Source organism: Symphalangus syndactylus, chromosome 1 (assembly GCF_028878055.3).
Source record: "Symphalangus syndactylus isolate Jambi chromosome 1, NHGRI_mSymSyn1-v2.1_pri, whole genome shotgun sequence".
Lineage (NCBI taxonomy): Eukaryota > Metazoa > Chordata > Mammalia > Primates > Hylobatidae > Symphalangus > Symphalangus syndactylus.
The window spans coordinates 81000940-81022560 of NC_072423.2; the positions used below are offsets into that span (position 1 = coordinate 81000940).

The 21621-nt window shown below is 38.9% G+C and overlaps 2 pseudogenes; both read right to left on the reverse strand.

Annotated features, from left to right (window-relative positions):
• LOC129488420 (putative ankyrin repeat domain-containing protein 20A2) overlaps positions 1–10313 on the reverse strand; it is a 43243-nt pseudogene extending 32930 nt beyond the window's left edge.
• A 284-nt stretch (positions 10314–10597) lies between these two features.
• LOC129488414 (collagen alpha-1(I) chain-like) lies at positions 10598–15024 on the reverse strand (annotated as a pseudogene).
• Between the last annotated feature and the right edge of the window lie 6597 nt (positions 15025–21621).

The following is a 21621-nucleotide window of genomic DNA, read 5'->3' on the forward strand; positions in this document are numbered from 1 at the left end:
AATCACCACGAAAACTGACAGGTCTGAATGAGTGAAGGCATCCTGGTGGCAAAGGTCAATCATTATCAGATTGCAGGACTGGTTACAATGGCAACAATACAGCAAGTGAGTCCACGGAAACAACAGAATGATCAGAATGGCCTTTTTCCCCTTCTTCTGACTTTTAAAGAAAGATTGCCTTCCTTGGACTTAGGAAACCCCTTAACTTCTTGGAAAATTCAAAGAAGGAAGACACAGGAGACAGCCCCAGGGGAAAATACAAGATTTTCTGCTAAATTGGACATTTCAAGACCCAATAACTAATTACAAAAGTCAGGCCAGGCATGGTGGCTAGCACTGTGAGAGGCCGAGGCAGGAGGATTACTTGAGCTCAGGAGTTCAAGACACGCCAGGGCAACAGAGTGAGGCCTTGTTTCAAGAAAAAAAAAAAGAAAGGAAGGGAAAAGAAGTCAAATATGTGGCTCTTTTTATCCCATGCATGGGGATTATAACTTAGAATAAAATGAACAACACTGAGATCCCTAGGGATAAACGTCTTAAAAGTCCTGAAAACATCTTGCACTCTACTTCTAACTAATCTAGACTTCTGCTTGATTTCGGGCTAAAAGGTAGACTAACTCACTGCTATTTCAAACTATCTGAAAAAGAACTAGGAACTCTCACCTAATGTATAAGATGGAGTAGTTGCAATTATTTTAAACTTCAATTCGGTATTAACTGGCCTTTTGTCATAAACACTTACTTTGTCAAATGGCGAGAAATAGCGTAATCTTCTGCATCTCGTCCACACATGTCTTGAGTAAAGACGTTAATATTTTGCTTAAGAAGGATGTTGACAATACCTGGTGAGTCATAATGTACGACAAGCATGAGGGCTGTTCTAAAATAACAAAGAAATAACTCCACTCAAGAACTTTAATAAAGACTTTTTTAAACAGCTAGTTTGATACACTTTACCAACTTAATATCCACCTGTCAGTGTAGACGTAATAACCATTTGCATGTACTAGCTTGGGTCTATAAGCATCTAGGGTGCTCAAGTGTTCATCTTTGTAAATTATCACCAAGCCTAAAAGAAAAGGACAACAAGGAAGCCTCTTGTCCCACTGGGGTATGACATAATACAAGTTGCTAACTTATAGTCCTTTGATGGCCAAGAAACTGTGCTGAGGTCACTTATCTAAAGTAGGTAAATATTTAGATGAAGATTCCCCCATTGCTTTCCTAGTCTGATATATCATAATTCAAATCAGCCAGGGGTCAGATAAGAGTTATCTGCAGGCTGAAAACAACAACAACAACAATAATACTGATGATGACAATACTAGTAGTCATAAACTAAAAGTCCACACTTTAAAAATTAATAAAACTGGCTAGGTGCAGTGGCTTATTCCTGTAATCCCATCACTTTGAGGAGCCAAGGAGAGCAGATCACAAGGTCAAGAGATCAAGACCATCCTGGCTGACTTGGTGAAATCCCATCTCTACTAAAAATACAAAAATTAGCTGGGCATGGCTACTTGGAAGGCTGAGGCAGGAGTCCCAGCTACTTGGAAGGCTGAGGCAGGAGAATCGTTTGAGCCTCGGAGGTGGAGGTTGCACTGAGCCAAGATCACACCACTGTACTGCAGCCTGGCAACAGAGCTAGATTCCATCTAAAAAAAAAATTAATAAAACTAACACAAAACTTTTTGGCTAATAAAAGATTACAGTACCAAAAACATCCAATTATAAATAACACTCTATATTATAAGAGAAGATGAATCCTACTATATAGTGTTCTTTATGTTACTCAGTCCAAATATTTGCTAATCTATCTGATTATTCATGGTGATATTTTTCACTATATGCCAATAATTACGTTTATCTTCTTATTAATATTTCTGACTTCAGTGACTGTTACCACTCTAGAATACACAGGTTTTTATTTTAAAAAAAAAAAAAAAGAACTACTGTACCGTCTCAGGCTATCAAAGGCATGTGTACTTGCTTTTTTTCAATAAAAATTCCACCATTTTCTCTTTCTTGCAAATTATAGCGAATAAAAGTGGGGTATTTTTGTCCTATAAAATAGCAGAAAAAACTTAATAATTCACAAAATTACATATTTCTCAACTGAACTGAAAATCTTCTCTAAGATGCTTTGAACTTCAACATACAATATAGAAAGGAAGTAAATGAAAAGCTGTCCCTTCCTTCTCACTCCTCTGTTCTTTCTGATGTGCTGCTCTTTGCCTTGCAAACAACCCTCCTCTGTCTCCCCGGATTAACTGTGGTCATTGCCACAACTCACTTTAAACATTTACCAGTCCCAAGAATCCTTGCTTTGATCACAGCACTTAACATGGTACATTGTAATCATTTCACTGTTTCCCACCGAAACCAAGAGCTTCTTGAGGGCAAGGGCTGTATCTGTTGTCTCTATAGCCCCAAAACCCTAACACATAGTAGCAAACATTTTAAGTTTTTTACATAAATTAATGATCTAAATTACTATCTCTAAAGCAGTGTTTCTTAAACTGTATTCCAAAGAATATTCACTTTATCAGAAGTATTATACCCCAAGAGAAAGACTCCATGACCATCTGTATTTGAGAAGTATTACAAAACTGTATTTTATGTCTAATAATCAAGAAATCTCTTGAATTTTACCTAATCCCCATTTGACAATACTATTTACGGCAAACATTAACATTTGAGGAATTAAGAGTTTCGGAGATACGGTTGCCAGAGCTTCCCAATACAGGTGGAGGTTTCCTCTGGGTGGTACAAACTTGCTTGATTCACTTTTATCAATGGTGTCAGGATCCCAGATGCCAATGTCAGGCACTCCTGCTCCAAATGGCTCACTATGGAAATGAGCTCTGAATTAAGAGAGATTGGCTTCAAATGCACTTATTTTCCTTATTATTAAATAGTCCATGGGTTTTTTGCCTAATACAAGAGAATAGATTTTTATCTTTACTGTTAGAAAGCTCAGTATGTTCTGTGTAAGAGAGATAGGTTTAAAAACTTAAGAACAAATATTTAAAAAACCAAAGCTCAGTAAGAAATACTATTCTCAATTATAATGGTAATCCTGGGACCCTAGTGCAGCTCTACTTTTTAAATCCATTTCTTACTGGCTTCCACTTAAATGGCTACTTAAAATTATTTTTTATTTTAGACAAAATATAAATCAGAAATAAAAACATAATGGCTTATCAATAAAAGTTCTCATACTGATCCATGTGGATTACTTCTGGCATAATATAAGCCAATAAGTCACTTGCATTTCTAAGGAAGAGTGCTGAGGAGAAAGATGTAATGTCTGCAATATTCATAAATTATCCAACTATAACCAGTAGTAACCTAAAAAGGCTTCTAGGCATTCTTATGGGCAGAGAATTATTTGTGGTATATATAAAGAAAAGAGTTAAAAACTTCTAAATTCTAAAATTCAACTCCATAACTGAGGGATTTATATACTCTATAGACTATATATTATAAACAAATACATGCTGACTTAAAAACCTTGAAATTTTTATCAAAACGTACTATAACATAGGAATTGTAAACAAAGGAAGGTTGCCTGAGTAAAGGAAGTACTAAGGTGGGCACAGTAGCAAACTGAAGAATACATGCCTTCTCTAAAGGGGCAACCTCTGCACAGCAGACCAAGCAGTGATAGAAACTCAGGGGACACCAGATTTGATTTTTTAGGATAAGGCTGAAGGCCAGATTTCTACACGAGTCTTCTAAATTTTACATGTTGATTCAACTTATAGAGGCAAACAAAGAAATCTGTGTACCTCATTAGAATATAGCCCCCCTTGTGTTTCTATATTCGCTATTAATGTGTTACTAAATGGTTGTGTATAATCTAAGTATTTGCATGTAAAATATTTTCTTCCTCTAGTATCATATGTTTTACCAAAACATCAGGCTCTCATATATAATAAAAATTGCTAAAAAGACTCATAATACCTGCTTCAAGAATTTTTCCAACATTTATTCATTTAAAATATATTTGTATATAATTTTCCCAGATTGTTAACCAAATAGATAATTGGCTCATAGGACTGCTAAAACTAAATTATTAAAATAATTCCTATCTGTATTCTTATTAACTTCATGGATTTCAGTGTTTAAAACTGACATTTTGGGTATGCTAAAGTTCTATAAACTTAACAAACATACTGAGATAGTTCATAATACAACTTCAACTAAAAAAAATAGTTTAGGATTTGCTACTATTCTAATTGAGAAAGCCCAACTTGTAATGAACATTTGCTGACACATAATCAATCACATGCATGGTGACAAAGGGACATCAAATCATGAAAGGGTCAGCCTCTACTTATTGAAAGACTACCCATAAGCAAATTTCTAAAGACTCTCTGAATGTTAGTGAATGATTAATGGTGGGAAGGAAAAGGGGTTATTCTGTAAGCTGAGAGATATTGCCAGTAATATTTCCTTTCACTTCCCGGTCACAGACGTAGAGGAAGACAGACAAGTCAGGCTAATATTATTGAAAAGAAGAACTTTGAAGGAAGTGGCACCTATCAAATGCCAATTCTTCTAGAGATTTCTTATGTTTTTGAGATACAGAAATTTATATGTTGCGCTTATCTATTCTGGGGTTTTTAATCAGGAGTGTATCCGAACCTTGAAGGTTTTATTTATTTATTTATTTATTTTTGGCTATTATTGTTGTTAGAGACAAGAGTCTCACTATGTTGCTCAAGCTGGATTCAAACTCTTAGGACCAAGCTGGGACTACAGGACCATGCCACTGTGCCCAGGTTCAAGAAAACATTTTTAAACACGTTCAGGCCTTATTAGGTCTATTCCATCAAAATCTTCAGGGGAAAGCCTACAATTGTAGATTTTTAACAAAATGTCCTCAGGTTACTGTAAGGCACAATTCTGAGAATTAGTGCAGCAGACAATCACTTCAGTCTCATCTCTCACCCACATGGCTAATTGCCTTTAACAGTTGGACATGTGGCCAAAAAGAGAAAAGAGTAAGAGATAGAGTCATTTATTAAAACTCCAATTAAGTTTCCTGGCTATGAGTAGAACAGGGATAAGCAAACTCAAAATCCCACTTGATTTTGCTATTTACAAGCTCCTTATCTCCCACCTTCCCACCAAGACATTGTAGGTTTGAGAGAAGTCTTTAGACTCTTATCTAAGTGGCTGTTTCTGCCAGGTTGGACAATAAGTCAGTTAATAATTTGTTCTACCTTCTGCTGAAGTGTTTCTCACTTCATCACCACCTATTCGCTGCCAATCTGGTTTCCTCAGAGTCCTCCTAAAATTAATCTCTAGGCAAGTTTCAACTCACTCTCTTTTTCAAAACAAAAATTATTAGACCCAAAGCTAAAGAGCACCTTGTCTCAACACATAAACTGGAAGAACAACAAACCAAAAAAAAAAAAAAAAAAAAAAAAAAAAAAAAAAAAAAAAAAACTCTTCTTGGCATTTTCCCTCATTACCTAATTTCCAAGTGACCTGCATATTTCTGATTGCTCTCTTTTTCCCTTCCCATTTTTCCCTCTTAAGCCTTGTGCCACCGAGAGATGATACATCAGTTTTTCAGAAAATTATCAGCAGCAGCAACATGTCCATTTATTGTAAGTTGCTTTAGTTTTGTTTGAGTTTTAAGATAAAGCCTATTTCCAGGCCGTATTTTCTTTCCTGTGTTATTTTACACTAATTAGGAAAAAAATAAAATAAAATAACTGTGTGTAGAAAAAAAGTTGAAAAGGTTTTACCTTTAACAAATTCACAAATATTTTCCAAAGTGCATTTTATAAAGCTGTGCCCTTTAATGCTTCTTTAAAAGTATCAATATTTAAAATAAAATATTAGACAATTAAGTTATTTCAAAATAACAATTTGCATTTGCACTCAGGGAAAGGTTGAGCTTCCAAATACAAAAAATTAACCCTTACCTATGTCAATGTTAAAACAAATATTTTGCAAAGAAAGTTGATTGATCTATACCTTTTCCAGTGCTTCAATATTTGCACCATGGAAAAGCAGTTTTTCTGCCAGTGAGGTGCTCTCACTATACACAGCATAATGGAGAGCAGTGTTGCCGTAGATATCCTTAAGGTTTGGATTGGCGCCATGTTCCAGCAGAATAATGGCACAAGCCTCTTCCTGGCAATGGACAGCCTGTCCGTGTTAGACCAAGAAACAGATTGTAAATTCCAAGAATTCAAAATACACATTCCACAGGTTTCACCAACTAGTTATATTTAAATGAGATCAATTCATTTTAATTCTATACATGTAAATCAAATCCATGTCATGCTGAAAGAGTTGGCTCTAATATACCTGTATCAAAGGCGTTCTGTTTTCTTTGTCACAGATATCAATCTGGCATTTTCTGTTAACCAGGAGAGTGACCACTTTCACATGGCCACTGGCACAGGCCAAACGTAGAGCAGTTCTACGAGAGTAAGAGGACTTTTTAGGAAACTGTAGTGCAACATCTCAAAACATAAAATCATTCATGTAACTGTAAAAATTCAATAGCATGTCTTTCCTCTGCCTTCAAAACAAATAATTTTTTTGAAGAAAGTACAATACTTACTAGCTCTTATTGCTCACTGCCTTAATGAAAACAGCAGCCTATTTGAATAGAAAGAGCTCAGTCTTTGGATTCAGTTCAACTAGGGCTTGAGTCCTACTTTAAACCTTGTCACTTACCAACTATTGCTTAGCCTTTCTGTGCCTCAACTTCCTCATTAATAAAGATGACAATAGTAGCTATCTCATAGGACACCATCGTGATTCTTAAATGAGAAGCTATGTAAAGTATTTAGAATACTTCCGACAACAACTCAATAATTGTAAGATTTTTGTTTTTTGAGACAAAGTCTCACTCTTTTGCCCAGGCTGGAGTGCAATGATGTAACTATAGCTCACTGCAGCCTGGAACTCCTGGGCTCAAGCGATCCTCCATCCCCAGCCTTGAGTAGCTGGGACTACAGATGTGCACCAGCATGCCCAGCTATTTATTTAAAAATTTGTGTAGTGTTAGAATCTCACTTTGTTGACCAGGCTGGTCTCAAACTCCTAGCATCAAGCAATCCTCTCACCTCAGCCTCCCAAAGTTCTGGGATTACAGGTGTGAGCCACTGCACCCAGCCAGATATTATAATTGTTACTACTACTTAACAAAAACATTTTAATTAGGTAGAATGATACAATTATACCTGCTTTGCAGGACTGCTTAAAGAGTAGGTCGCATTTTAACACCTCTGACATTGTAATGCCACTTATAATTCATGATTTATTATAACTACAATTGGTAGCATTTTAAAAATTATCTTATTGATATATGAAATAGCGGGGCATCACACAATCCATGAGACCTTACAGTAAGTAGAATGTGGTATACTCAGCAGGTCTAGGGCAGTTCTAGGCATATGACTGAAACTTAAATACATTTTAGTTCTTAAAGGTGCTGTGGGGAAAGAGCACTGAAATAACAATAATGCATTTTTTAAATAAATTAATTCTTTGATTTTCAAATAACTTGAAGCCAAAGGAAACTCATGATTCAAATGAATATGTATGGCTCATTTTATTCAATACTTATATCTATTTTTTATCATTATTGCGTGTATTGTTATCTTCTTTGAACTTTTAGTCTCTTCGGAAGTAAAAAGGGAATGTTTTTATCTGTTTCCAGATTTTATTATCTATATATTTTATTATGTACATATGTTTTTCTTATATACTCATTCCATTTATGCAAACAATGATAATCATTTCATTTTAATTGTATTCCTTAAAAAAACACATATAAATAATTACTATTGCAAAAATATTGCTTTATAGGAGTTTATTTAAAAATATTGCAGAATATATGCAAATCAGCCTTTCCAATGATTAATATTAGTATTTAAGACTGATAAACTTTTGAAAGGGCAGTTAAAGGTTATCTTCTACTGTTTTCTAACTTCAGAAATGCTTTTGTTTGAAAGGTGGGAGATAAAGTTTCAAGGAGATTAAGTCCCAATATTCCTATTTTAAATCTCTCAGCTTGTGCAGGCAGGGCAGGTAAACATGAAGTTTTTAAGGATGGAAGGGTCGTGAGAGATAGTAGAAAATGTCTGCTACATAGCAGGTACTCAAATTATGTTTGATGCATACATGGAATGAAAGAATGGATAAATACACATGGGGAGTTCAATATTTTTAAATAAACTCCTATAAAGCAATATTTTTGCAATGGTAATTATTTATATGTGTTTTTTTTAAAGAATACAATTAAAATGAAATGATTATCATTGTTTGCATAAATGGAATGAGTATATAAGAAAAACATATGTACATAATAAAATATATAGATAATAAAATCTGGAAACAGATTAAAACATTCCCTTTTTACTTCTGAAGAGACTAAAAGTTCAAAGAAGATAACAATACACACAATAATGATAAAAAATAGAAAGCGAGAAATCATTTTTATCAATGCAAGATTCATATTCCTCTCTTCCCAAGGATTATTCCATTAATAGTAAACTTTTACTAGAAGTTTTGTACATGCTCACTGCAGCAATCACAGATAAGACAAAGGAAAAAAACTTTACTTACAATACAAATGCTCAGTAATTACAAATTTTATCATACTTTCTACATATTTTTTGCTAAAACATGACCTGAGTATGTTTGTGTATGTATAATTTAACTAAATTTTTTTCCTTGCTGGCTATAATAAAATACTTCTTCACATATCAACGTACTTCTATACATATTGCCACCTTCAATGGTCACATATTATTCCATCCTATCCATGCAACTGAAATTTATTTATGGGATCCATTCTATGGGTTCTTTTTAAAATAAGTGCTGTGAAAAATAAAGTGCATGTATCTTTATTTCCTAAGGGTATTTTAGTATAATGGAATTGATGGGTAAAGGGCATATACATTTTTTAAATGTAGTACTTACAACCAAATTATCTATTTGAAAAGTAATCAGCAACTTAAACTTTTAAACAGCAGTATAAAACATCCTCACAAATATTGTGGATAGAAAACTGTTTCATCCCTATTTTAATTTAAATTCTTATACCAGAAATGTGAAGGATTTTTTCCTATGTACATAAGTAACTTGTAGGGGCCGGGCGCGGTGGCTCACGCTTGTAATCCCAGCACTTTGGGAGGCCGAGGTGGGCGGATCACGAGGTCAGGAGATCGAGACCACGGTGAAACCCCGTCTCTACTAAAAAATACAAAAAATTAGCCGGGCGTGGTGGTGGGCGCCTGTAGTCCCAGCTACTTGGAGAGGCTGAGGCAGGAGAATGGCGTGAACCCGGGAGGCGGAGCTTGCAGTGAGCCGAGATTGCGCCACTGCACTCCAGCCTGGGCGACAGAGCGATACTACGTCTCAAAAAAAAAAAGTAACTTCTAGATCTGGAAAAAGGTACTTTGCCAACTTTTAGAGCATTTGATGATTTGATTTGAAAGAATTCCCTGTAAAATGAAGATGTACTTTTCATCTAATGTGTATATATACATATAACTTTTTATCTAATGTGTATATATAACATATATATATAACATATATCTGTAATATATATGGTATACATATCGGTTATATATATATATATATGTATATAATATATCTTATGATATGTAACAAACAATATAGGCCGGGCGCAGCGGCTCACACCTGTAATCCCAGCACTTTGGGAGATCGAGGCGGGCAGATTACTTGAGGTCAGGAATTCCAGACCAGCCTGGCCAACATGGTGAAACCCCCTCTCTATTAAAAATACAAAAATTAGCCAGGCGTGCTGCCACCTGCCTGTAATCCCAGCTACTTGGGAGGTTGAGGTAGGAGAAATGCTTGAACCCGGGAGGCAGAGGTTGCAGTGAGCCAAGATTGTGCCATTGGACACCAGCCTGGGCAAAGAAGCAAGACTCCTACTGAAAAAAAAAAAAAAAAAAAAAGAATATAATGAATTATGGAGGGATGGAAAACAGCTGAGGGTCCAGTTGGCTCCGCCACTCGGAGGGTGCTCGGCGCCCTCCAAGGCCCAGGGGCTGCGGGAAAGCCGGGCCTTGGGACCCCCTCCCACCCCGGGCTGAGCCCCGCTACCTGTGCTGCTTGTCCAGGGCATCCGGGTCTCCGCTCCTGCCCGCCAGGCAGCGCTCCATCTCCGCGGCGACCCCCTTGACAGCTGCCCTGTGGATGTTCTGCAGTTTAGCCTCCCGGATTCGGTACCCAGAACCCGTGTAGAAGTGGTCTGTGGAGCCCAAGACCGTCTGGCCCCTGCGGCTCCCGAAGCCGAACAACTTCATGGTGGTGACTTATTCTCACACCCCCAACTGCCAGATCTTGAGCGGGGGCAGCTCCCTGTCACCTTTTCACCACCACCCCACCCCGCCCCCGCCGACCCAGCCCCAAATTCCCTATCCAACCCCAAAGCCCCTATCTCACCCCAAATCCGCGATCCAATCCCCAATCCGCGATCCCAGATCTATGATCTACTCCAAAATCCGCGATCCAGCCCTGTCCACCACAGCCTTCAGCAGCGACACTCGCAGCCTCCGACCTCTCAGACCGAGTGAGCCCCGCGAAACGGTTAAGCGCGCGCCTGCGGCTCCGCGCCAGCCGGGACTCCGGAAGCCGCTCCCAAGTCCGCGAGGCCTGCAGGGGCCGGCTGCAGCTTGGGCGCAGGCGTCGATGGCTTGCGGGTTCTCCTGGGCTCGCCCGGGAAGTCCCGGAATCGCAGGTGCGCAGATCGCCCGGCCTGAGAGCCCGCCGGGCCGCGACTCCCGCCCCGCTCCTTCTCCGAAGAGAGATCGGGCCGCTGACAGGGGCCTTCCGCAGCAACCGGGGATGGGGTTGAGGGCCGGTTCCCGCCCCGTTGCAGCCGCCGCCGGGCAGACCACCGGGCTTGGCCACAGCCAGGGCTACATCTAGCCCCGGTTCTGCGAGACTGGGAGCGCCAGCGAGCTTGGGAGTTGCCAGGCCGCTGCTGTGAGCAGACAGAGGGCGCCTGCCGCTTGGGCTCCCAGGCGGCGGAGCATGGCCTGGGCGGCCTCCGGATCGCGAGTGCACGAGGCCAGAGAGCCCGCCAGGCCCTGCCCCCGCCGGCTCCTCCTCTGCCGGAGCTCGGGACCTCTAGCCAGTGGCCCTCTGCAGCCACCGTGGATGGGGCTGACGGCCGGTTCCCGTCTCTGTGCAGCCGCGGCAGGGCAGACCGCCTGGCTTGGCCGCAGCCACAGGAACATCTGGTCCCAGTTCTTAGATGTGGGGAGTGTAGGCGGGCTCGGGGGTTGCCTGGAGGCTGCTGCCTGCACACAGAAGGCGGCTGCAGCTTGGGTGCCCAGGCGTGCTGGAGGTGCATGGCCTGGGAAGCCTCTGGATCTCCAGCGCGCCCAGCCTGAGGGCCCCCTGGCCATGCTTTCCGACCCACTCCTCCACCGCAGGGAGATCGGGGCCGCTGACATGGGCACTCGGCAGTCACCTGGGATGGGGTTGGGCGGCGAGTTCTCAGTTCTCGCCCTTGTGCAGCCACCGGGCAGACTGACTGAATTTCTAACATCCCAATTAAAAAATAGGAAAAGGACTTGAATAGACATTTCTCCAAAGAAGATATACAAATACCTAGTAAGGACAAGAAAAGATGCGAAACACCATTATTCATTAATAAAATGGAAGACAAAACCAAAATGAGATGCCACTTTGCATCCACTAGTGTGGCTTTCATAACAACGACCCAGAAAATAAATGTTGCTAAGGAGGTGGAGAAATTGGAGCCCTCATGAACTGGCTGCTAGGAATAGAAAACGATGCATTCGCTGTGGAAAACAATTTGGTGGTTCCTCACAGAATCACACAGAGAACCAGAAATTCCACTCCTAGATATTATCCACACACAAAAAAATTGACAGCAGGGTCTGGAACAGATATTTTTACACTCAAGTTAATTGCAGCATTATTCGTTATAGCCAAAAGGCAGAGACAACCCATGTCCATCAACAAATGGATGGATACACAAAATATGATACATAAATTATAGAATATTATTTAGCCATTAAAGGGAATGAAGTTCTGATACATGCGACATGGGTGAAACTTGGAAACATGATGCTGAGTGAAGTAAGCCAGATACGAAAGGACAGATGTATAATTCCACTGACATGAAATATCCAGAACAGGCAAATCTGTGAAAACAGAATGAAGATTAGTGTTTACCAGAGACTGGGGAGAGGAAGCAATGGTGAGTTACTGTTTAATGGGCACTTTATTTCTGTTTGTGATAGAAATGAAGATGCTGGTTGTACAACACTGGGAATGTACTTAGTGCTACTGAATTATATACTTTAAATTGTTAAAATTTTAACACAATTAAAAAATTTAAATATGGATCTGAGAATTGTTTCTATATCCATTGTTATTTAAAAGATATTTGCTCAAATGCCAAATATTAACGTTTTTCTGAATATATTTTTGTTATTGATTTTTAATTTACTCCTGTCTTGCTTACAGTACAAACTATGACTTAAATCCTTTTATATTTATTGAGAATCATTTTATGGTCCAGTTTTAATCTATCTTGATTAATGTTCCACATATACTTGAAAAGTAATTTGAGTATTGTCACCTTTACTCTGTTGATGTCTGTTTCACACATTTTGAAGTTTCATTAGGTTCACCCATTTAAGATTGTTAATTTTATGAACTGGCCTATTTTGATTATGATTTGACACCTTTATCTTTGGCAGTACTCCTGTTTTGAAGAGCACTTTATCTAATATTAATATAAGCACACCAACTCTTTTAGGACTAGTATTTGCATGGCACATTTACATCCATACTTTTGCCTAAATGTTGTGTCTGTATCTAAATAAATTGTGGTTCTTGTGAACAGCCTAGTACTAGGTCTTGTTTATTTATTTATTGTTTAATCTCATCTGAAAATCTGAACTTTGAAATTGGGATATCCAGTCCTTCTATATTTATTTATGTATTAGAAACAGGGTCTGGCTCTGTCACACAGGCTGGGCTGCAGTGGCATGATCATAGCTCATTGTAACCTTGAACTCCTAGGCTCAAAGGATATGCTCACCTCAGCTTCCTGAGTAGCTAGGACTGCAGGCATATGGCACTGTGCCTGGCTAATTTATTATTATTATTATTTTATTTATTTATTTTTATTTTTTTTTATTTTTTTTTTTTTCCAGAAACAGGATCTCACTACATTGCCAGGACTGGTCTCAAACTCCTGGTCTCAAGTCATCTTCCTACCCTCAGCTCCCAGGGTGCTGGGATTACAGGTGTGAGCCATGAAGGCTGGGCCCTTTTATATTTAATGTAATTATTGAAATGACTAGGTTTAAGTGTACTTTGTTGCTATTTGTTTTCTGTCTGTTTCTGTTTCTTTTTTTCTTGATTCTTTCTTTAGTGTGATTATTTTTTAGTCTTCTGTTTTCTCTGTGTTTGTTTCAATTGTTAGTTGAAAGATTACAATATGTAGGCTGGGTATGGTGGCTCACGCCTGTAATCCCAGCACTTTGGGAGGCCGAGGCAGGCATATCACATGAGGCCAGGATTTTGAGACCAGCCTGGCCAAAATGGTGAAACCCTGTCTCTACCAAAAATACAAAACTATCCAGGTATGGTGGAATGTTCCTGTAATCCCAGCTACTTGGGAGGCTGAGGCATGAGAATTGCTTGAACCCAGGGGGCAGAGGTTGCAGTGAGCTGAGATCACATCATCCAGCCTGGGTGACAGAGCTAGACTCCATCTCAAAAAAAATAAAAATGAAAAGATTACTATATCTTGATCACAGTCTACTTTGAATTAATATTTTAACGCTTTTGTTTAAGTAAGAGCCTTTAAATGGTACAATTCCAATTACTCTCCTCTGTCCTTTATGTTAGTTTTGTCACTTATTTTTTTTTCTGCGTGTTTGTTGTGAGTTATCAGGAATTAGCGTTAGATTTTGTCACAATTCTTTTATGCCTTTTTGCATGATTCTATTGATTTTCTACTTTATTTATATGATGTACTATGTTCATTGTGTTTTAGATAGTAAACCAAGTTTGCATTACTAGGATTAATTCCAGAGACATGTAGTGTATGATCGTTTTACATATTGTTGGATGTAATTTGCTTCCATGTTGTTAAATACGTTTGGATGTAAACTTATGAGAGATATTGTTTGGCACTTTCCTTTTCTTCTGATATCTCCATCCTTCTTTGGTATCAAGCTAATACTAGCTTTCTAAAATGTTTTGGCATTTGCTGAAAATGTTTGTGTATGACTGGTATACTTTCTTCCCTAAATGTTAGATATAATTTGTGGGTTAAGGCATCTAGCACTACACTCTTCTTCAGAGCGAATATATTTAATTACTAATTCAATTTTTTTAAACTTTATATAGGTTTATTAAGATATTCTATTTGTTCTTTAGTCAATTTTGCTACTTAATGTCTTTCTAGGAATTTGCTTATTTCATTCCTTTTTTCTTTTCTTTTCTTTCTTTTTTTTTTTTCCAGAGACTCGCTCTGGCACCCAGGCTGGATCCAAGCAATCCTGGTACTCACATTACCAGAAATGTACAAAGAGCAACCTCTTTGTACATTTTTTTGTTTTCTGTTGTTGTTTTCTGTTGTGTTGATGTGTTTTGATGTACAAAAATGTTGGTGGGTTTTGTTTTTGTTGCATTATTTTGTAAGAACCCAGTAAAGTGAATAAAGCAATATAAAGTATAAATGTAAAGACATATTGTTGACATTAAAAAATTTTCTAAGTATAACCTTCAATACTCAATATCATCATGGTGTTTTGTTATCAATGTTTTACTGACAAATAAAAATTGTATATGTTTATGTGCACGTCATGATGTTTTGATATATGTATACATTGTAGTACAGCTAAATCCAGCTAATTAACATTCTCATCACCTGACAAACTTATTGTTGCGGGGAGAACACTTAAAATCTACCCTCTTAGCAATTTTCAAGTGACTTCTCTCCGTAGGTTCACAGACGCCCATAACACAATGTTGTTAACTCTAGTCACCATGTTGAACAATGCCTCTCTTCAGTTTATACCTCCTATCCAACTAGAATTTTGTATCCTTTGGCCAACATCTCCCCAATCAACCCCTCTGCCCCTGACAATCACCTTTCTACTCTCTATTTTGGTGAATTCCTTTTTTGGATTCTACATATAAGTGAGATCATGTGGTATTTGTCTTCTTGTACATGGTTTATTTCAGTTAACACCCCCCAGGTTTATTCATGTTGTCACAAATGATGGATTGACATTTTTTTTTCTACGGCTGAATAGTGTTCCATTGTGAATATACCACATTTTCTTAATTCATTCATTCACTCATGAATACTTAGGTTGAGTCCATAATTTGGCTATTATGACTAATGCCGCAATGAACATGGGAGCGCAGATAGCTCTTCAAAATGCTAATTCCATATTTTTGGATACATACTTAGTGGCATACCTGGATCATATCACAGTTCTATTTTAAATTTTTTGAAGAACCTCCATTATTGTTTTCCCTCCTGGCTGTACTAATAGGGTCCTCAAAGGACTTGGATGGGAGACTGTCTGGGAATAGGGGGCTTCTAGGACTCTCTGTGGCCACCCCTACTGAACACCCACCTCTAGCTGCCTCTCTTTCTCCTTTTGCAGGTGGCCCGAGCAAAGCTCCCACTATCACCTCCTGTCCCTCAGGTGTCAAACACCTCACACGGGAGCCTCTGTCACTGCCCATGCCCAGGACCTGATTACCCTTGTTGACAGTTACATCCCATCCCTATAGTTTGGGGCTTCACTCATATCCACATATAACAAGGGTTGGACAGGACCTAGGGCCCAGGAACCCATGGGCAAATGTTGCCTATGTCCTCTGCCCGAGCCATCTGCACGTGTCCCTTTTGCTCCAGACCAGGGGCTGCGGCCCAAACCCATGGCAAAAAAGGATTGTAAAGATTAAGTGATTTAATATTGTCAGTGCTGAGTTTAGTGCCTGGCACATAGTAAGTCCTCAACAAATATTAATATGATGATTATTCTTCTCGGTAGCACTTTCACAGTCATAGTTAAACAATGAATTGAGTAATTTATTCTTTAATAATGTTCATCTACTCCATTGGACTTTAAGCTTCATGGAGACAGGGACCGTTGTCTTGTTTACTGCTACTTCCCCTTCACTCAGTAGAACTCTTAACACGTAATAGGACTTAATAAATGTTTTTCCAGTAAAGGAATACACAAATGAATAGATAAAGGAATAAATAGATTTACTTCATGCAATAGTTATAACGATAAGTATAATACAAGCAGGAAGGCTAAGGGCCTAGACTAAGTGTGTGTAGGTGTTCAGGGTAAGTAGAGACTATTTATAACTGGACAGATCAGGAAACCTTCATCTGCGAGGGAGCCCTTTGCCTGGGCATTGAAGGATTAATCACCCTTCTAAGCTTCCGTTTCCATATCTGAAAAGTAGGGGTAATTTAGGAGTATCAGAGGCTCCTTGAGAGGGTTAGAGGGCGTAACCCTTGCAGAGAGCTCAGCAGCAGGCCTAGAACATAGTGAGCACCCAGTAAGACAGGACTCCTACAGTCATTGTCACCAGCAATTATTACCCACCAATTATAATTAATAACCACCAGCAATTATTACCCCACGATCCTATCATACATGGTTGCTCCAACTGTCAGAGGATATCATTGGCTAAAATTTTGAGAATCTTTAGTAGATCTCTTGGAGTTCTTACTGACTCAGCTCCTAGCCACCTCTGAGCTCTGAGACACTGAGCTCTTTCTAGGCCTAGTTTTCTGATCTCAGGGCTGATGAAGGATTTCTAAGAGAAGAGTTGATCTTAAGCACTGATTGTTTCTTATTTGTTTGTTTATTTATTTATTTATTTATTTATTTATTTATTTATTTAGAGAGATAGGGTCTTGCTCTGTTAGAGGTTGGACCAGAATGATGAAATCATAGCTCACTGCAGCCTTGAACTCCAGGGCTCATGGACTCAAGCCATCTCCCCATCTCAGCCCCTTGAGTAGCTAGGACTATGGGTGCATGCCACTGCACCTGGCTAATTACAAAAAACACTTTTTTTTTTTTTTTTTTTTGGTACAATACGGAGTCTCACTTTGTTGCTCAGGCTGGTCTTGAACTCCTGGCTTCTGGTGATCCTTTCTCCTTGCCCTCTGAAAATGCTGGGATTGCAGGCATGCATTACCAAATCCAGCCAGCACTGGTTGTTTCTAACAGTTGTAAGAACAGGCCAGTTCCACAGTGAAGGTTCCTGGTGCATAATGACTCTGCAAGAGAACACCATTAATGGTGGCTTCAGGGAACCCAGCTCTAGTCCTTCTAGTATGTGAGTCCTTCCTTGATTATCAGATTTGAAGGGAGGCTCATTAACTACTCAGTTACTAAGTCTCATCTCCTTGATTACTGCCTCAGTAGGGAACCAACTGAAGTTGGGGCCTGAAAAGACTGCTTTGCCTGCTAAATACCTGACTCATTCTGTATTAGCCTGTTCAATACCCACAGAGGCACATTGTCTTTCAGAAAGGAAGATAAAACTTCCAATAGAAAATTAAGCAGTACATTGCTATGATTTCCCCACAGCAGATGCATCTGGTCTTAAACAACTACTATAACCTAAATTGCAAAGCATTTTCCCCAAACCGTTGAGTTGCAGAATTTAAAAAATGTGTTTGATTGCCAAATTTGCAAATTGGATCAGTTTTCCAGTTTTCCACTGAGGAAGAGGAAAAGGTGGCAGTTGTCAGTTGGTGATTGAAATACAATTTTCCCTGGCATGTAAATCTTGCCTATCATCAGTGTGTTATCCTGGCCATGCTTCCCTGGTGCTCCCTGCAACACTGCAGCCAAAGCCTGCCCTTCTGGATGGTTGCATTCTGGATTCTATTGACAATCAGAGTAATATTATTGCATCCTGCATTTCTGGAGTTCTTCATGCCTTTTAATCTCATTTGAGTCTCAGAAAACTCTGTGAGAGAATTAGGGGAGGTACAATTATCCCCATTTTACAGTTGGGAAAACTTGGACTCAGAGAAGACAAATTACTTACACAGGACACAGTTAGTTCCTAGTAATCCTGGATCCTAACTCTTATTTTGTGTCGCTTAGTCTAGCATTCTTTTCACAACAGCACATAGGCATAGAAAAGCTATAAGGAGTGTGCCCAGAATAGATTGTCTTGGTCCCCAGACCTTCTAGGGTGGAGATTATTCCATGTGACACCCTACTTTTAAATGCAGAAATGGCAAAAATGATTCATCTCATCACCAAAAAGCTATTTTCATCATCAGCATTATAAAAGGAATTAAAAAAAATCGACACATAAGGCCAGGCATGATGACTTAGGTCTGTAATCCTGGCACTTTGGGAGGCCAAGGCAGGAGGATTGCATGAGGCCAGGAATTCAAGACCAGCCTGGGCAATAGAGTGAAACCCTGTCTCAAAAAATAAATAAAATAAAAAAAAGAACTCAATGAATAAGATGGGATATATAATGATACTAATATTCTATATTATGCACTATAATATGAAATAATACTGTAAGACACAACTTATATTTTCATAACCAAGCCCAGCAGTTTTCATACTAATGGGTCATAGTCCATTCATATGGGTCATGATGTCAATTTAATGGGATGCTACCAGAATTAAATTAAAAATGGGGTAAGATACTCTATGATAGAATTGAAAATACCAAAGTATATCGCATGTAGCAAAACTGAATAGTGTTCTCTGAGTCTTTTTGTTCATAAATTATGTATAAGTATTTCTTACTCAAACATCTGCTACCTTTGTCCTATTTACAGGCACCATTCTCAGCCTCTCAATCCCCATTCCCCTGCTGTGACCATTTCTTCACCCAAAGGTCTGGGCAGAGAATGCTAAGTTGATTCCTTCATGCTCCTCCTTCCTTTTCTGCCTCTATCGAAAAGGGTCTTGTGTAGGATCACCTTCAAGACAGGACTTGCGAGTTCTTTCCTTGTTTAAGAAATAAATTGCTGTGTATCTAAACCATCATATTTCCATTTCAGGCCAACCAACTCAACCAACTCAAACTTGAAGACATGAAATCCCTAAGGAGAACCACCTTATGCCTCATGTTTATTGTGATTTATTCTTCCAAAGCTAAACTGAACTGGAATTTTGAGTCTACTATTCATCCTTTGAGTGTATCCATATCTGCTATAATTTTTCTTGTCACATTTTTCTGATTTCCTGACTGACAATAGTTCTTCAAAAAGTTTAGGGAGAAAAAACTTCAGGGGGAGAAAAAACGTTCTTCCCAGAATTGCAACATAAGAAAAAATGTTGCAAATGAGGAGAAGGGGTGAATATAAACCTAGGTCAGTGTATTTGCTGGGCTACCACTTGCTATATTCTGAAATAAGTGGTCCTGTCAAGAGAACATCAATGTAGCTTGAGGAGAGACCTCCCAGGGTTCCTTCCTTCACCAAATTGCAACCACTAGGCCTAAGGCTTCCACTCTGTTAAACGGACAACAGTAACAACAAAGCAGATTTGAAGGATTGAGCAGAATGTATGTTCTTAAAGGATTCATTTTAACTGGGACATCAGGCTAGAACACATTCCAAAAGACTATTAACCTGTGTGTGTGTGGGTGTGTGTGTGTGTGTGTGTGTGTGTGTGTGTGTGTGTGTGACAATCACAGACTGATATAGCTGAAGCTTATATGATGACCGTAGACAATATGTAAGACCTTTGCTGACAAATTATTCAGGTGGTTTTGTCTTTGGAAAGTCAATGAGAGTTTAGCTTAAGTAAAGGGAATTCTTTACGGAAATTTTCAGGTTATTTCTTACTTAGGCTTCTCCCTGCACCAGAGACAGGGCACGTTGAGAATCTTTGGAGACTGATGTAATTCTCTCTGCCTCAGTTGCTTCATCTGTACAATGATGCTAATAGTAGTACTGATTTCCTTTTATTTTTATGAAAATCAAATTAGTTGGTATCTATAAGATGCCCTAGAACAGTGTCTGGCACATAAAAAATGTTATGTAACTGTTTGCTGTTACTGTTTGTCTTACTGTAGTAGTATTTTCCACTTTTTTGTTTTACATACTTCAGTTCTACTTTTTTGTCAGTCACTGATGTTAGAGATTCATTGGTATGCTTTTAGCATTATAAAATGTCCCTCTTTGTCCTACTTCATATGTTTTAATTTAATTATTTGCCTACTATTCCAATTGTCATGTCTGCTTTTGTTTGTGTGTTTGCCTGATTTTTGTCCTTTATTTTTTAAGCCTTTATATACCACTTTGTTTTATGATTCTCTTGTAAACAATGTGTGTTTGAATTTTTTTCTTTTAAACAAAACTTGAGCAAGTAAATTTGTATAATTTATTCCCATTTGATATCATTTTCAAAATACTTGATCTTACCTTCAGGATTTTATTTCATGACTTCATGTACTTTCTTCCTCTTTCCGTTTTCGGTTCTTTCATTGTTTGACGTAGGTTATCTTTATCTTTTCTTTATTTCTCTCATGACTTGGGGGATATATATGGTGTGTCTCCTTTTCCAAACCCCAGTGTGCAGGGTACAGCCTGTACACTCATACACAATAGCCTGCCCATTTAAATAGAGGAGGGAAACATTTAAGCTTCTTGTGAATTCACATAGTCAGTGCAGAGCCCTGGCTATCCAAGGCAGGTGGGGTAAAAGCCAGGGCCTGAGGTGATCTCAGCAATGGGGTTAGATTTGCCTCTGTTCCAGCATTTCTTAGTGCTCCTGGCTGCAGCAGTGCCTTCTCTCTATGCCACATCTACCCTCCTAGTGATGGCCCTGGCAAAGCCCCTTCATCTGCCTGGTGGTGAAGGCTGGTCAGGGGATAAGCTGACCTCCCAGGGCTCTTGGTGGAATGTGAACTCCATCTCCTAGGAAGCTCCTACCACTCACCTCAAAGGACCCCACTTTTCCTTGGTAGATCTCCCTTTCAAGGTATAATGTCTTCATGCAACCCAAAGGCTGAGGACTCCCATTGGAAAAGTGCACTTGAGCCTGCCTGATCAGTTTATACTGCCCTAAGCTGCCACCCAGTCCCATGACTGACCTTCTACCATCTTAAATGTCACATGTATGCAACATCTGGTGATGGGCTTGGTTTTTGAAATTGCGGTAAAATACACCTAACATAAAATTTAACATCTTGAAACCATTTTTAGGCATACAGTTCAGTAGTATTAAGTATATTCACATTATTGTACAACTAATTTTCTTTTTTTTTTTTTTTTTTTTTTTTTTTTTTTTTTTTTTTAATTATACTTTAGGGTTTTAGGGTACATGTGCACAATGTGCAGGTTTGTTACATATGTATCCATGTGCCATGTTGATTTCCTGCACCCATTAATTCGTCATTTAGCATTAGGTGTATCTCCTAATGCTGTCCCTCCCCCCTCCCCCCACCCCACAACAGTCCCCGGAGCGTGATGTTCCCCTTCCTGTGTCCATGAGTTCTCATTGTTCAATTCCCACCTATGAGTGAGAACATGCGGTGTTTGTTTTTTTGTCCTTGCGATAGTTTACTGAGAATGATGTTTTCCAGTTTCAT